This window comes from Chiloscyllium plagiosum, unplaced genomic scaffold (genome assembly GCF_037043375.1).
Source record: "Chiloscyllium plagiosum isolate Xiang-an unplaced genomic scaffold, Cpla_swu_hap1 HiC_scaffold_14, whole genome shotgun sequence".
Lineage (NCBI taxonomy): Eukaryota > Metazoa > Chordata > Chondrichthyes > Orectolobiformes > Hemiscylliidae > Chiloscyllium > Chiloscyllium plagiosum.
In genome coordinates this window covers 14,115,896-14,133,854 of record NW_028270152.1, presented here as the reverse complement: position 1 = coordinate 14,133,854, position 17,959 = coordinate 14,115,896, and the positions used below count along the sequence as shown (strand labels likewise).

At 46.7% G+C, this 17,959-nt stretch overlaps 1 protein-coding gene across 1 annotated transcript in view; it reads left to right on the top strand.

Moving 5' to 3' along the window:
* Positions 1-17,959, top strand: part of LOC122558835 (high mobility group protein HMG-I/HMG-Y) — a 266,190-nt gene that overhangs the window by 189,721 nt on the left and 58,510 nt on the right. The window lies entirely within an intron of this gene.

Sequence of the window (17,959 nt, the reverse complement as noted above, 5' to 3'; positions counted from 1 at the left end):
TGGGGCTTTTCCTGGAGCGTCAGAGGCTGAGGGCAGATCTCATAGAGGTTTAGAAAAACACAAGGGCATGGGTAGGGTAAATAGCCAAGGTAGCGTAGGGAGCCCAAAGCTAGAGGGCATAGTTTGAAGGTGAGAGGAAGATTTAAAAGGGACCTGAGAGGTAACATTTTCACACAGAGGTTGGTTTGAATGTAGAATGAACTGCCAGAGGGAGTGGTAGGGATAGGTACAGTTACAACATTTAAAAGACATTCGGACAGGTACATGGATAGGAAAGATTCAGAGGGATTTGGGCCAAACACAGGCAAATGGGACTAGTTTAGTTTGGGAAAATTGGTTGGCAGGGATGAGTTGGGCTGAAGGGCCTTTTTCTGTGCTGTTTGGCGCTATGACTCTAATTGAATGATTATTCTCCATGTCACCTGAGATGAAAATACAAAGAAAATGAGGTGGAAGGGTTGGGAAGTGGGGGGTTTCCATTTCATTCCCAGTTGAGTCATCCTGCATTTTCCTTCAATCCCAACTCCATATGAGTCACCTGTATATTCCTCAGGGCAGTAAAGGAGGATCCCAGTCATTCCTGCACCCCCCTGCTCCCAGCTCCCAGTCACAGCCTCAGAACCAAAGTGTCAGGTGGTCATCATGGGAGGGGCCCTCTCCAGGAGGGGTTTCCCTTTCCAAGCCCCTGCTTTGAGATGGGAAAGCTGCACAATGCTACGGTGTACTCTTTGCCAAACCAGGAAGGAAGGATTGGGAGATTAGGCCAGGCTCCCGATCCAAAAACAAAGGCAGCTGTCCCCTTCTCTACCCATCCCCTGCCCCCTCAGAAGGAGCAAGGACCAAACACAAACCCAGAATTTTCCCTTGCACATGGGGCTGCAGGAGTCAGGGACCTACATTCCCTTATGGCAGATGGATTTCCATTTATTTGGAAGGCCTGCTTTAAGCAGAGGGAGATACAGGGATATTCAAAGAAAGATCAGAGACATGAGTTCTGGATTTGCGCCAAAGAGCTAGGATGGATAGGAAGGGCCAAATGTCTCTGAGACTGCAACCCCTTCTTTGACTCTTGCGTTCACCGGTTCTGAATCAAAAATGACATAAAATATACCTTCTCATGGGCAAAACGACTTGAAATCTTTCTTGGAGCAGTCCATCTCGTACAATAACAGTATAATATGGTGGACTGCAGTCCATCTTTGCTTCTCAGTCATTTCCATTAGTCATTGTACCTGTTGGGAGAGGTGTGAGGTGGCCCAGACTTGTCTATTGCCTGTCACCTCAAGTCAAGACTGACTTCATTTCCCACGTGTGGAAACTCAGAACTTAAGAGAAGGAGTAGGCCATTCAGGCCATCGCCCCACTCCGCCATTTGTGACTGATCCTCCATCTCAACGCCACGTGATCCCTTTCAAGCCCAGGAGGCGGGTGGAGTCCATGGCATTGACAGCAAGTCTCTGGAACCTTCTGCCTTCCCGTTCCTTTAGCTCTCCCTCCTGCACTTCCAAGAAAAGCCCAAATGGTAACAAACCCCCCAGACGGGGAGGGGAACAGGGCGGTGAAAAGAAAGAAAAGACTCAGGGAAGATACTTTGAGAGTCAAGGCTTTGGCTTTCAAATCCACTTGGTTTCCTGGATGACCTCTTTTTTTTCATAAATCATTCCCGTGAAGGCTTCATGAACTCTATATCTGTTTCATGTGGTCTTCATTTAGATTAATTCAACCCAGATGGGGGATACTATTGATTGCAGAAGGCAGAGTGGAGGGGAGTATCACCAATACAGACCCAGCAATTTTCACCCACCCACCCCCACTCCAACCCAAAAATAATTTATGCATAGCAGTCATCAGGAAACTTGCGGTGTCATTCAAGGGACGGGGGTGGTTATTGAGGGGGGTTCTCTCCTGACTCCATCTCCTCTCGCTGAATAAGGTCGTGGAGTTACATTTTGTTTTTAGTTCAAGAAAATGTATGCATTAAACGTTCTCACTCAGCAGGTTTACGAGGTAAGTAAGGCAAATGTTCGAGCTGAACAACAGAGCCCAGGGTTGGTAGGTGCCTGGAATCACGTGGAAATATCGAGTGGCACAAGCCATTGCCGCAGGAAGGATTCTGGGTCAATGAAGTGTACGCATGGAAGTAATTTTCACTGCATAGGAACTCCATGCAAGAGACAGATGAGGGGCTTATCGAAGCCTTAAGCTTTAGAAGGGTTTGACAGACGTAGACAAAAACATGGGGACGGGGGTGGAGAGCGGAGGTACCAAAGCTGAGGCGACAGCAATGTAAGATGGTCAATGGGATACAGCCAATGGGATATTCAGGAAGAATGACCATTTCAAAGAAGAGCATAAGTATTTGGAACTGAACATACTTGTCCTGCTGATTCTCCATTTTGAGATACGTGTTGGATTAATGGGTCTCATTTGTACTGAATTTTTCTTCTGAGAGCGATGTGAATGTGGGACTCACCATCTCGTGGAGCAGTGGAAGTGAACAGTTCTTAGTGCATTTAAGGAGAAGCTAAGTAAGTGAATGAGGGGGATAGGTAAACATGGATATGGGTGGCATGGTGGCTCAGTGGTTAGCACTGCTGCTTCACAGCACCAGGGATCCGGGTTCAATTCCAGCCTCGGGCTACATATCTGTGTGGAGTTTGCACCTTCTTTCCGTGTCTGTGTGTGTTTCCTCTGGGTGCTCCAGTTCCCTCCCGCAAGATGTGCAGGTTTGGTGAATTTGCCATGCTAAATTGCCCACAGTGTTCAGGGATGTGTAGGTTAGGTGCATTAGTCAGGGGTAAAATGTAGAATAATAGGGTAGGGGAATGGATTTGGGTAGGATACTCTTTGAAGGGTTGGAGTGGACTTGTTGGGCTGAAGGGCCTGTTTCCACACTGTAGGGATTCTATAATAGATATGCTGATAGGGTTGGGTGGGAAGAGGCATAAGTATATAGAAATAGATAATTTGGGCTGATTGGCCTGATCCAGTTCATGTAACTATCTATTTGTAAAAAGACATCTCATTTATTTCTATTGAATATCATGTGACTAATATGTCTCACAATGCCAGCTTCTGTGTATCTACAATACCCACGAGGTGAAAGTTGACTGTATACAGAGGTCTGGTACAATGCACCCTGTGTTATCCTCACAGTCCTATATGGATACAGTAAGGTCAATCTTATCTTCGGAGTTGTGCTGAACAGCTCGTTTAGGTCTCTGTCCCAACTCCAATAGATCTCATATAGACACTGGGCACATGGTGATGATGCATGAGTTATCAGGTGCATGGGTGTTTTTCACATGGTCACATTGACCAGAAACAGAACTGAACCAACCATAGAAATACAGTGGGTACAACAGCATGTCAGTGGCTGAGGTCTCTATAGCGCGTAACTCACCTTGTGATTCCCCAAAGCTTGCCTGTCACCGGCAAGGTTTTGGGTTTGCCTCAAGTGTCGATTTTCCTGCACCTCGGATGCTGCCTGACCTGCTGTGCTTTTCCAGCACCACTCTAATCTTGATTCTAATCTCCAGCCTCTGCAGTACCCACCTCCATCATCTGGAAGGCACAAGTCAGGAGTGTGATGGAGTACTCCCCACTTGCCTGAACGGGTGCAGCTCCAAAAACACTCAAGAAACTTGACGCCATCAGGAAAAAAGCAGCCCGCCTGATTGGCACCGCATCTACAACACTTCAACCCCAGGGCATCAATGTGACTTCACCAGTTTCCTCATTTCCCCTCCCCCCACCTCACCCCAGTTCCAACCTTCCAGCTTAGCACTGTCCCCATGACCTGTCCTACCTGCCTATCTTCCTTTCCACCTATCCACTCCCCCCTCCTCTCTGACTTTCATCCCCACCCCCATCTACCCATTGTACTCTTTGCTACCTTCCCCCACCCTCCTCTCTGACATATCACCTCCATCCCCACCCCCTTTCACCTATTATACTCTATGCTACTTTCTCCCCACCCCCACCCTCCTCTCATTTATCTCTCCACTGCAGGCACCCTGCCTCTATTCCTGATAAAGGACTTTTGCCCGAAACGTCAATTTTCCTACTCCTCGGATGCTGCCTGACCTACTGTGCTTTTCCAGCACCACTCTGATCCAGACTCGGGTTTCCAGCATCTGCAGTCCTTGTTTTTACCGCATCTAACAAACATCTACTCCCTCCACCACCGACACTCAGTAGCAACAGTGTGTACTACCTACAAGATGCATTGCAGAAGTTCACCAAAACTCCTCAGACAGCACCTTTCAAACCCACGGCCACTTCCATCTACAAGGACAAGGGCAGCAGACACTTGGGAACACCACCCCCTGCAAGCTCCTCTCCAAGCCGCGCACCATCCTGTTTTGGAAAGATGTTGTCTTTCCTTCACTGTCACTGAAATTGCCTCCCTAATGTCATTGTACCTCCAGCTAATGGACTGCAGCAGTTCCAAAAGACAGCTCACCACCACTTTCTCAAAGGTAACTAAGGGCAAGCAATAAGTACTGGCCAGCCAGCAACACCCATATCCCGTGAGTGATTTAGAAACAATGTTGGACTTAAAGGGCAGGTTAAGGTGAGCCAGTGATTGTTCAAAGTATAACTGTCCAATATCTACCAAATCCATACATCTGTAATATCAAGGTTGAGGTCATCTGGCCTTGTTACTCTACATCCATTCAGTTATTATGCCACACAACTACCAATGTCAGTTTGCTTATCTAAGATCGAAGTCTACAATTGCATATGTTCAACTTTCCACGATCTGTAAGTCCATAAACTTCACTCAAGGGGTTGAGGGTGTAGAGGGACCTGGCTGTGAATGTGGATACAAACACAAGGAATGCAAGAGAAACTCAGCAAGTCTGGCAGCATCTGTGGAGAGAGAAGCAGAGCTAATGTTTCAAGTCCAGTATGACTGAACAGTGTTGGAAACCATAGATTTCCAGCATCCACAATATTTTCCTTTTACCTGAGTGTTTATGTGCTGAAATTGTTGAAGGTGGCAGGACAGGTTAGTAAAGCGTACGCTGTCCTGAGCTTTTTTTCATAGGGTGATACGGTTCAGGAGCAAGTGGCTCAGCCTGAGAATGTGGTGAGGGTGGGCTCAATGAAGGTTTTCATGAGGGAATTCATCGGAAAAGGAAGAATTGGAGTGTTGCGGAGAGGGGACAGCCATATGAAACAAAGTAAGCTATTGTTTGGAAAGCTAGAGCATTCACAATGGGCCAAATGGCCTCCTATGCTGTAACAATGGTTTACTTAAGGGCAGATCCATTGTTCATTTCCCCACACCCTTCCTCTTCTGTTCATGGAAGCCTCTAATTTTGAGTCTCCCACTGTCTAACCTCATGATTTTCTTTCTCCCTGGTCCAAGTCCCTTTCATCCCCCTTCAATAATTTATTTAGCGAGTTCCCATGCCTTAGCGTATGGCCATTTCAACTTTGTTGACTCTTCTTGGTGATCTTCACCAACGATCCGTCATCCTCCATCATTGTGAGGTTCCACCCAACCTTTTTATGAGTTGGGATTCCGTGCTAAGGGTTATAAGAGAATGGCCAATGGATTTTTAATGTGATGCTGGGATCTCGAGGGGGTAATGGCTGGAGGATCTTTCAGGAAGGAGACTTTGATTTCCTTTAATCTCACACAAAGAAAGCAACAGGAAATCACCTCCTGGATTTTTTTCCCTCGTCATAAATACTAGCTTCCTTCTTGAAAAAGTCTCCTCAAGTGTTCTGGGAAAAACCACTGCAAAATCAACTCTGACGAACTGAGCTCTGTCTCTACGGCCCCGCCTCGCCAAAGCCAGGCCCTGTTTTCTCATGCAGCTAGCATCCCAGGGCGGACAACGAGAACTCTACAAAGTCCCTCTGCAGCCCTTGGTGAAGCCCAGCAGCATTGATGTTAAGGATCGGGAGGAACTCACTCACAATCATTCAAAATGGCGACAATTAGTTGTCGAGTTGCATCACACTCTGAATGCCGTTGTCTTATTGATGAGGTGGATCGCTGGCAGTGAAAGGAAAGAATAGGAAGACAAACCTGCTGTCTGAATCCCACTACCTGGTGGGCGTCCTAGCCCACACGCCCACACAGACCCATTGGGTCAAGAAGTGGCCTGTTCAGTCACATGGAGACCCAGGGCCGAAGCTAAGGAGATGAATTCTTGATCCAAGGCAAAGCCTCCAGCATCTGTAACATCCCCACACAATTGTGCAGCTCAATGTATTCCGTTTCAACCATACCAACACAAAAGATACCTTAAACAATGTGCGATGAAAAGTAAGATTTTATTGTGGGGATGAAAGGTGAATAAATAAAACACCCCTTAGGGTTTCCAATCATTATTTTCAAAACAAACAAAATTCACAATGCAGTAAATAAACCTGTTTGCATGTTATATGTACACCCTGGCAGCAATGCACTGGATTTATGATGGCGACTGTTACTAATTCAAGTAGCGCTGCCACAGTAAATTATTCTAGATGCGCTAATAGAAGCTAATGGTAGGATGCAGTAGCCAGAAGAATTAGGATTGTTGGTGGATCCCAAGTCAGGGGCGATTAATGGTAGGACAGACTATGTGGGAGGAAACCCACATAGACACAGGGAGAACGTGCAAACTCCACATAATCAGTCACTCAAGGTTGGAATCGAAACTGGGACCCTTAAGCTGTGGGGCAGCAGCAGTAACCATTGAGGCACCGTGCCCTCCAACATGTGAGTGTGTGTTTGTTGGGTTAACTCGGAGGAAGTGAGGAACTGCAGATGCTGGAGATCAGTGTCAAAAATGTGGTGCTGAAAAAGCACAGCCAGTCAGGCAGCATCCGAGGAACAAGAGAATCGACGTTTTGAGAATTGAGCACATTCCTGATGAAGGGCATATGCTCGGAACATCGAGTCTCTTTGCTCCTCAGATGCTGCCTGACCTGCTGTGCTTTTCCAGTGCCATAGTTTTTGATTGTGTTTGTTGTGTGTGTGTTTATTTTATGTGCATGTATTTATGGTGTGTGTTTAGAGTAGTTTAGATTCCCCACAGTATAGAAACAGGCCCTTTGGCCCAACAAGTCCACACTGACCCTCCAAAGAGTAACACACCCAGACTCATTCCCCTACCCTATATTTATCCCTGACTAATGCACCTAACACTATGGGCAATTTAGCATGGCCAATTCACCTGACCTTCACATCTTTGGACTGTGGGAGGAAACCGGAGCAGACACGGGGAGAATGTGCAAACTCCACACAGACAGTTGCCCGAGGGTGGAGTCGAACCCGGGTCCCTGGCGCTGAGGCAGCAGTGCTAACCACCGAGCCACCCGAAATGTGTGTTTGTCGTGTGTGCTGTTTTATTTGTTTTTATATCAGTTCAAGTTGTTGTTAGCGAATGACACACTGAATGAGAATGAAATTGGGATTCCACTTAGTTACTGTCGTGGCTCAGGGTGGTGTTAAGATCGTGTGGAGAGAAGCAGAAAAACATTGACACAGCATGAGGTCATTCAGCCTCTCGAGAATCTTGCAGACAGCGATCAAAATATGAAGGAAGAATTTAATGAGTCATTGTGGCTCAAGTTGTTCTTGCTTCTCCATCAGAAGGCTGTGGGTTCAAATCCAGTTCCTGATCTTGAGCAATGTTCAATCGCTTGGGAGGTGCACGCGCACTGGAGTGCTGCACTGTCAGAGGCGCTGTCATCAGTTGAACCATTTACCTGCTCGGGTGGTTTTACAAAATCACTGTTGTGAAGAAGAGCAAGAGATTGATCCCCAGTCTCCATCTCGATGCTCAGTCAACATCTCCAAAAAAAGAATGCACACCAGCAATAACAGAAACTGCTGGAGAAACTCAACCGGTCTGACAGCATCTGTGAAGAGAGAAAAAGAGTTAGCGTTTCAGAACAGGGTTTGCAGAAGGGTCACTGGGGCTGAAACGGGAACGCAAATTCTCTCTCTGTCCACAGACACTGCCAGACCTGCAGCAATTTCTGGTTTTGTTTCAGATTTCCAGCATCCACAGCTCTTTGTCCTTTGATCACTGGTGACAAATGCTTTCCTTCTCTTTGAATAACACCAGGGGATCCTTTAAGCTCGGAAAGGACTCATGTGAGCACTTCATCTTAAGGTGTCTCCAACAGTGCAGTGAGTGTTAGCCCTGCCGGTGGTTAACCCTAAACCTAACCGTAACCCTATCACAGCTGCCAGATTTGAGACAGAGAGAAGACTCAAGACTTTGTTGCTTGACAACTCTTAGGAGTATTTCTTATTCTGGCAGCTTCAAACCCCTTGACGTAAGCAGTTTGGAAAACATATAGTCCATGGCATCCAGAGCACAGTTAGTGAATGTGAACATTCCTGTCCTACACGTACTTCTGGTACTATTTCTATGGCTCCTGTTCTCTATTGTAAATACACGGAACATAACATAGCCTGATAGAGAATAACAGAATCCCTACAGTGCGGAAAGAGGCCATCAAGTCTGCACCGACTCTCTGAAGACCATCCCACCTAGATCAATTCCCCACGTAAACCCACAACTCCCATGGCCAATCCACTTAATCTGCACATCCCTGAACACTTATGGGGCAATTCAACATGGCCAATCCACCCAATCCTGCCTCTCAGGTGACCTTATAAGAGGTCTATAAAATCATGAGAGGCATAGATAAGGCTGATGGTAGGGGAGCCTAAAACTAAAGGGCATAAGTTCAAGGTGAGAGGGGAGAGATTCAAAAGGGGCAGAGGCTGGTGAGTGGAGTAGGCCGTGAGAGGTAGTGGTGGAAGCGAGTACAATCTTGTCATATAAGAAATATTTAGACAGGTAGATGGGTGGGATAGGTATGGAGGGATATGGAGAAAATGAGGAATGCAGATTCTGGAGATCAGAGCCTAGATTAGAGTGGTGCTGGAAAAGCACAGCAGGTCAGGCAGCATCTGAAGAGCTGGAAAATCGATGTTTTGGGCAAAAGCCCTTCCTTAGGAATGACTGATGAAGGGCATTTGCCCGAAACGTTGACTTTCTTGCTCCTCGGATGCTACCTGATCTGCTGTGCTTTTCTAGCACCACTCTAATCTTGATGGAGGAATATGGACCAAACGCTGGAAAATGAGACTAAATTAATTGTGAAAACTGGGCGTCATGGAGGTTAGGCTGAAGGGCCTGTTTCCATGTTATAAAACTCTATGACTCTATGAGGCAGATTGCTGGTTCACGTCCTACACTAGAAATGTGAGCACAGACTCGTCTGATACCAATCGACTAATGAGTTGGGGAAAAGTGACCTGCTTTGAAGTGAAATAATGTGGAGGTGCCGGTGTTAGACTGGGGTGGACAAAGTTAAAAATCACACCAACACCAGGTTATAGTCCAACAGGTTTATTTGGAAGCACTAGCCTTCGGAGCTCTGCTCCTTCATCAGGTATATTGAACAAATCTAGATTGCTGTTCAGTCTTTCATCTTTTAGAATCGGGTTGCAGGTTTTGGATCGTTAATATGTAAATCCCAGAACTTCTTTCCAGTTGCATTCTTGAGGGTGGCACGATGGTTCAGGTGGTTAGCATTGCTACCTCCTAGTGCCAGGGACCCAGGTTCGATTCCAGCTCCGGGCGACTGTCTGTGTGGAGTTTGCACGTTCTCCCTGTGTCTGTGCGGGTCCCCTCCAGGTGCTCTGGTTTCCTCCCACAATCCAAAGATGTGCAGCTTAGGTGAACTGGCCATACTAAATTGCCCGTAGTGTTCAGGGATGTGTAGATTCGGCGCATTAGTCGGGGGAATGGGTCTGGGTGGGTTAATCTTCAGAGGGTCAGTGTGGACTTGTTAGACCGAAGGGCCTGTTTCCACACTGTAGGGATTCTATAAAAAATACTTAAAGTTTTATTTTTAAAACAAGTGACATCTCAGCTCAGACAATGGAGTAGAGGTGTGAGGTTGCAGTTTGTCTGTATCCCAATCTTGAGTCAGACTGGTTCTATTTCCAAAGTAGGAATTTATAAAATGTGATATGGATTGACTGTCTGCTTTGACTGCCTGCAGGTGGTGTGCATTTTGAACAAAGTAGAATGAGAGATCCTTCTGCCCATTTAGATCAGTGAATAATAGCCCATGGAGACAAGTTTGAAAAAGAGCTGGGACATTTTCCCCAGCATCTCAGCTTTCGATAGAGCTGTTTTCAGAGAAAATGGGAGGAGGAATAGGCCATTCAGCCCTTCAAATATGTTTGGCCATTCATGATGATCATGTCTGATCTGTAGCAGTATTCAATACCATCTGTGGGAGCGTACAGTGCATAACTTGGCTTCCTAGTGATTCCACTTCAAAGAGAACTTAATGGTCTATAATACGCTTCACAATGCCTCGTGGTCATAGAAAGCTCAAAATAAAAGTGTTCTTTTACTCTGCTCTTTGGATATCCACCAATAATTAGAAAAGGAGAAAATATTTACTCTTGAGAAAAATCTACCATCTCTGTCGCAATTCCTGTCTTAGTTATTTAATTTAACCAACATGCAAAATCATCTTAACAATGGTTTCAAACAGATTTCTTTGCCATTTCAAATTTGAATTTGTGTCAATTGAATTGGGACAGGGCAGAGGGAGAATGGTCAAAAACCTGGCTGGTTTGGCAATCTGTCTCCACAGACTTTCTTGATGCCAGGGCACCAGGAGATGAGAGCTGGGCAGTGAACGGGGCAAGCAAAGACATCTGTCTCAACAGGGGTATGTTGAGGTCATTAGGAGATGGAGTCAAAAGCTGTTCTTCTGAGGTTTTCATGGGGAGGGTCTGATCAGCACAATCCCACTGGGAAGAGGAGCAGAAACAGTTTAATTTGATGGAAAACGACAGGTTTGGACTGATTAATGCTACAAGGCAGCATTGAAATTTTAATAACCGACCATTCCCGACCCAATCTTGTCCTAATTCTACATTTGCCTCAGCCATTTTGAGATGACAATGCTCTCGTTATTGTTCCATGACACCAGCAAATGATAGTCATCACAATGGGTGCTGATTCAGGCCAGAACATGCATTCTGCAGCAGTTTCTGTTTTCTGTTTTCCGTTTCAGGTTTTCCAGCATCCCACAGGTTTTTGACTTAGTAATAATCGGGCATTAGTTTTCCTCATGGTTCCCACCTCCATTGTAAAGGGGGAGAGCATCAATGGCAGGGATTGTGCCTATTTTGTTGAATACTACATAACACGTTGTCTTTTTAACCAGAAGTAAGTTGTTGCCTGAACATGAGCAGTTGGTGTTTCCATAGAATCCTTACTGTGCAGAAACAGGCCATTTGGCCCATCGAGTCCACACTGACTCTCCGAAGAGCATCCCACTCAGGCCCACTTCCTACCCTATCCTTACATTTCCCATGGTTAATCCATCTAACCTACACATCCCTGGACACTATGGGCAATTTAGCATGGCCAGTCCACCTAACCTGCACATCTTTGGACTATGGAAGGAAATCGGAGCACCCGGAGGAAACCCACGCAGACACAGGGAGAATGTGGAATTCTTTACCGCAGAGGACTGTCAGGGTTGGGTCGTTAAATACATTCATGGCTAAGACAGACAGATTTTTAATCAGTAGGGGAATCAAAGCAAGTTGAGGACTATCAGATCTACTCTGACCTGCTTTAATGGCAGAGCAGGGCTGAATGGCCTTTTTTCTGCTGCTGTGCCTTATGGAGAATTAATCACATTGCTATGGATCTGAAGTCACATGTAGTCCAGGCCAGGTGAGGATGACAGATTTGCTTCCCTAAAGGACATGAGAGAATGAGATGTGCTTTACTCCCCCTCAAGAAATATTGATTGTCATGCCCACCACTATTGAGATGAGATTATAGTTAAACTGAACTCTCCTAGGTGCCGCCACAGGATATCTCATAGACTGAACCAAAGCTTCTTGATTACTAGCCCTGTAGCGTTACCACTACACTACCATCAGTGTTTGGTCTAGAAGGGCATGTCCATGACTTGAGGCAAATGCAAGACCATAAACAGCATTGAAGTATAGAGGGATTTTTGGGCTTGAGTCCGCAGCTCCCTGAAAATGGCCACACAAGTCGATAGGGTGGTAAAGGGGGCATATGACATGCTTGCCTTTATTGGTTGGGGAACTGAATCCAAGAGTCAGGAAGTGATGTTGCAGCTTTGTATAAATTTGGCCACATTTAGAGTATTGCATTCAATTCTGGTCACCCCATTACAGAAAGGATGTGGAGGCTTTGGAGAGTGTGCAGAAGAGGTTTCCCAGGATGCTGCCTGGATTTGAGGGTATGAGCTCTAAGGAGAGGCTACAAAAACTCAGGTTGTTTTCTCTGGAGCAGCAGAGGCTGAGGTGACACTTGACAGAAGTTTATAAAATGAAACGTCAATTTTACTGCTCCTTAGATGCTGCCTGAACTGCTGTGCTCTTCCAGCACCACTAATCCAGAGTCAGAATCTTATTCCCAGAGTTGAAATGTCTAATACTAGACAGTGAGAGAGGGCAAGTTCAAAGGGTATGTGAAGGGACAAGATTTTTTTACACAGAGTGTGGAGGAATCTGTAACATAAGGTGGTGGTGGAGGCAGATACAATTGTTGCATTTAAGGGACTTTTACATAAGCACGTGACTATGCAAGGAATGGAGAGATATAGACCATGATCAGGCAGAAGGGATGAATTTAACTTGGCGTCATGTACAGCACAACATCGTGAGCCGAATGCCCTGTTCCTGTGTTGTACTCTTCTATGTTCTATGTATAGCTGCCCCTTCCTTCTAACTTCAGAGATTCTCACCTCCTGAGAGCTGCTCCTACAGAATCTTTCATCTCGCCCAGAGGGTCAGCTCCACATGCAGTCAAAATAGCAGGCAGAAATGGAATGAATTCTTGGAAACCAAAGTCCTTCCGAAGAAGAAAAAAATTGACCCAGACAATAGGCAAAATGGAAAGCATTAATTGGGAATGCAGTGAGGAAATGCATGAAGGTAAAGCAGATTGAAATAATAAATTGTAATTTAAAAGCAATTTTATTACACAGGGTTGCAAATTATGTTTTTGCAACGACAAAGAAAGACTTTGTTGTCTTGAGAACATAAGATCATAAGACACAGTAGCAGAATAAGGCCATTTGGCCCATTGAGTCTGCTCCCCTATTTGATCATGGCTGATACGTTTCTCAACCCCGTTCTCCTGCCTTCTCCCCATAACCCTTGATCCCCTCTTACTAATCAAGAATCCATCTATCTCTGTCTTAATGACTTGGCCTCCAGAGAGTCATCACTCTCTGACTGAGGAAATTCCTCCTCAGCTCAATTCCAATGGCCTGTTCCTGTGCTGTACTGTTCTATGCTCTATGTACAGCTGCCCCTTCCTTATAATTTCAGGGATTCCTCCTGAGAGCTGTCTCCCTTCACTCTGAGGCTGTGCCCTCGGGTCCTAGTCTCTCCTACTCATGGAAATGTCTTCCTACTGTCCACTCTATGTGTTGCTTCCAGCTTTTGAAATGTAGTCACTATAATGTGGAAACTGAGGCATTTGGCTTACAGCAAGTTCCTATAAGCGGCATGTAACAATGACCAGACGACCTGAGTTTTTTTTGTATGTGATGTTGATTTAGGGATAAATATTGGCCAGGTCACCAGGCAGAGCCTCTCTTGAAAATAGTGCCAGGGTGAGGTCTTTCACGAATGCTCAAGAGGAAAATGAGGCCTAGGTTTGTCAGCTCACCCAAACGTTCTCACCTCTGATAGTGCGGTGTCCTCTCAATACTGCCCCCTATGCTTCAGAAAGCTCTCCCTGAACTTTTGTATCTTCCATTTAGTCACTTATCCTAATATCTCCTGATATGGCTCAGTATCAAGTCATGTTTAAGTGCTTCTTGACTTGTAGCTTTTAAGAAATTGTACCTGTCTTTGGGATTATAGGCATTGGAATAATCAATAATTAAAACACTTTGTTAAGCCCAAAAAGGCACATTAACCATAAGATTCGGCATCTCCGAATCATTAACCATAAGATATGCACAACTTCCTTAATGCTCAGGAAGCTGTACATATTCGAACTATATAAAGTCACATGAAACCAGGGTGTGTTTTTTCAAAAGGTGGAAATGATTCTGAGCCAGTATGTTCAAGTCCCACTCCAGAGAGACATGGGCACAACATTATAGCTGGCCCACCCAATGCAGCAACAACAAATCTCAACTTGAGTTTCTGAGGTGCCTGTAAATGTAGCAAAGCAGGAGCATTGTCGAGCAAAGGTTTGCATTGCAGGAGCGAGTGGAATGGGGGCGTGAGTGGGAGAGAGGGATTGGGGTGGGCAGTGCGTGTGAATGGAGAGTGGGCTGTCCCCCGTTTGTGTGTAACCAATGGCAGATCCGTGCAAGTGCATTTGCAGCGTGGTGGCTCAGTGGTCAGCACTGCTGCCTTCCAGCACCAGGGACCTGGGTTCAATTCCACCCATGGGCAGCTCTCTGTGTGGAGTTTGCACATTCCCCCCATATCTGTGTGCGTTTCCTCCGGGTGATCTGGTTTCCTCCTGCAGTCCAAAGATGTGCAGGTGAGGGTGGATTGGCCATGCTAAATTGCCCATGCTATCCAAGGATGTGCAGGCTAGAGGGGTTAGCCATGGGGAATGCAGGGTTACAAGGGTAAGAAATGGGCGGGGTGGTCTGGACGGGAGGGTCGGTGTGGGCTGAGTGGCCTGCTTCCACACTGTAGGGATTGTATTTTCTGAGCACCAACTAGTCAGTCAGTGCCCTGTTGCTTTTACCCAGGAGGGAGGGAGGCAGCCACTGCACCACAAGTGTTGGCTGTCTGAACTTTAAAAAGGCAGAAGGAAATGATGGTGGCCTCCGCAGAGATAGTTAACTTCCTTATCAACATTTCTTTGCCACTTTTGTCAACTCGCACCTTTGCCCTCCCCCTCCCCCACCCCAGTTACACGAAGGAAACCACTTAAAGGTTCCTGTACTCAAACTGCACCGGCGAGTTGGCAGATAGAATTCCTCAGCAAAGGACCTCCAGCTCCTAGATTAAACAAGTAATAACACCGTGGGGCCTCTGGTTTCAATCATTCTGCTATAAAATGAATACAATTTCCTCCAGGCTTCATTGCTTTGAATTGCTTCCCATACTGACAGGAAGTTAATTGTTTGGTGGGGTTAAGACAGAGAACAAGAGCCTCCTGTTACTAATAGATGACTTCAGTGTGTACAAGGGGATTTGTTCTTGCTTGTGGCTCTGCTTCATTGATGAATGCAGCACGGTGGGCTCTTTAACAGTTATTTTTGGATTTTCATTCATTGCTGTTACTTGGGAAAAGTGAGAGGGAGGGAGAGAGAAATGAAAAAAAAACCCGATGGTTTGTAACCAGGAGTCTATCGATGCTATTTATTTTTAGAAGTTGGGAAAGATTAAGATGACACAACTAACTCTTTCACCTCAAGACCTCGGGTCAACTCTCATCCAGACGGACTGTCAAAGATCATTATTCTTGAGGGTCGTAAACTGTGGAGGTTCACCCATTTCAACTTTCTTTTTCGTTTTCTCGCTTTCTCGTTCCTATTTTCAATTTCTTTTTCCTTTCGGATTGAAGTCGCTTCTTTCAAGCTGGATCTGCACTTTAGGAATCCGCCCAAACTAAATTAAACCGAGAATCCCGACAGTGTGGAAGCAGGCCATTCAGCCCATTGAGTCCACACTGACTCTCCGAAGACAAGACCACCCAGACCCACCCCCCCTCCATTTCCCATGCCAATCCGCCTAGCCTACACATCCCTGAACACTATGGGCAATTTAGCATGGCCAATCCACCTGACCTGCACATCTTTGGATTGTAGGAGGTAACCGGAGCACCTAGTGAAAACCCACACAGACACGGGGAGAATGTGCAAACTCCACACAGACAGTCGCCCGAGGGACAAATCAAACCCAGGTCCCCGGTACTGTGAGGCAATAGTGCTAACCACTAAGCCATCATGCCCATACCAGACCTGTGCCCCATTCCCCTGCCCTTCCCACCCAATAGGTAAAAGTGAGGACTGCAGATCAGAGTTGAGAGTGCGGTGCTGGAAAAGCACAGCAGGTCAGGCAGCATCCGAGGAGCAGGAGCATCAGTGTTTCGGGCATAAGCCCTTCCTGGTGAACTGCTCCTCGGGTGCTGCCTGGCCTGCTGTGCTTTCCCAGCACTTCCCACTCAGTAGTTTGGCTTCATGTAGCAGTGGGGTTTTCCCGTAAGATCTGCTCTCTATTGCCTTGCTGATCCGTCCTGCCACTAATGGTAACTATACACACTAAAGCTTCAAGGTTTCCCTGCAGACGTTGCCTCTAGACTGGAATTACCTAACCACAGAGTCAAATTTAGCTCTCTCTTACTCAGTGAGAGACTGCCTTGGGTGCTGCAGCACTAGCCTATCCAGACCTGCCCCTCTCACGGAGCGTGGCTAAGAATTGAGTTGAATTAGCTTTATCGTCACATGTACTCATATGGCGCCACTTGGCATATCATCTTAGGCACAAAGGTACTTAGGTACAGACTCTTCCCTACAAGTTATTCGGAAATAAACAGAAAAATAAAGAAATAAGAAGTCCAGCATTACAGATTGTAGGAATAAATTAGGATATAGAGAAATCAAAAGCTCAGAACAATAGTCCTTCCAACACAGTCCACACTGGGCACCTACACTCCGGACTGCACTGGGCCTTGACTCCAGACTGTGCCAGGCTTCACCCTGGGGCTCTCAAGGCTGGCAGACTGATTTGTAATCACCTTGATAAAAACAAGGACTGCAGATGCTGGAAACCAGATTCTGGATTGGAGTGGTGCTGGAAAAGCACAGCAGTTCAGGCAGCATCCGAGAAGCAGGAAAATTGACATTTCGGGCAAAAGCCCTTTATCAGGAATAGAGGCAGAGTGCCTGCAGTGGAGAGATAAATGAGAGGAGAGTGGGGAGAAAGTAGCATAGAGTACAATAGGTGAATGGGGGTGGGGATGAAGGTGATAGGTCAGAGAGGAGGGTGGAGGAAGGTAGCAAAGAGTACAGTGGGGGTGGGATGAGGGTGATAGGTCAGAGAGGAAGGTGGAGTGGATAGGTGGAAAGGAAGATAGGCAGTTTGGACAGGTCATGGGGACGGTGCTGAGTTGGAAGTTTAGAACTAGGGTGAGGTGGGGGAAGGGGAAATGAGGAAACTGTTGAAGTCCACATTGATGCCCTGGGGTTGAAGTGTTCCGAGGTGAAAGATGAGGTGTTCTTCCTCCAGGCGTCGGGTGGTGAGGGAGCGGCGGTGAAGGAGGCCCAGGACCTCTATGTCCTCGGCAGAGTGGGAGGGGGGAGTTCAAATGTTGGGCCACGGGGCGGTGTGGTTGATTGGTGCGGGTGTCCCGGAGATGTTCCCTAAAGCGTTCTGCTAGGAGGCGTCCAGTCTCCCCAATGTAGAGGAGACCGCATCGGGAGCAGCGGATACAATAAATGATATTGGTAGATGTGCAGGTAAAACTTTGATGGATGTGGAAGGCTCCTTTGGGGCCTTGGATGGAGGTGAGGGAGGAGGTGTGGGCACAGATTTTGCAATTCCTGCGGTGGCAGGGAAGGGTGGCTGGAGGGGAGAGTGGGTTGTAGGGGGGCGTGAACCTGACCACGGAGGGAACGGTCTTTGCGGAAGGCGGAAATGGGTGGAGAGGGAAATATATCCCTGGTGGTGGGGTCTTTTTGGAGGTGGCGGAAATGTCAGCAGATGATTTGGTTTATGCGAAGGTTGGTAGGGTGGAAAGTGAGCACCAGGGGGGTTCTGTTCTTGTTACGGTTGGAGGGGTGGTGTCTCCACCCTTCAGGCACTCTGCCTCTATTCCTGATGAAGGGCTTTTGCCCGAAACGTTAATTTTCCTGCTCCTCCGTTGCTGCCTGGAATCACCTTGAGACCAGAGATCTACACTGAGGCCATTCTGGACTGGCAGACCACCACACCAGA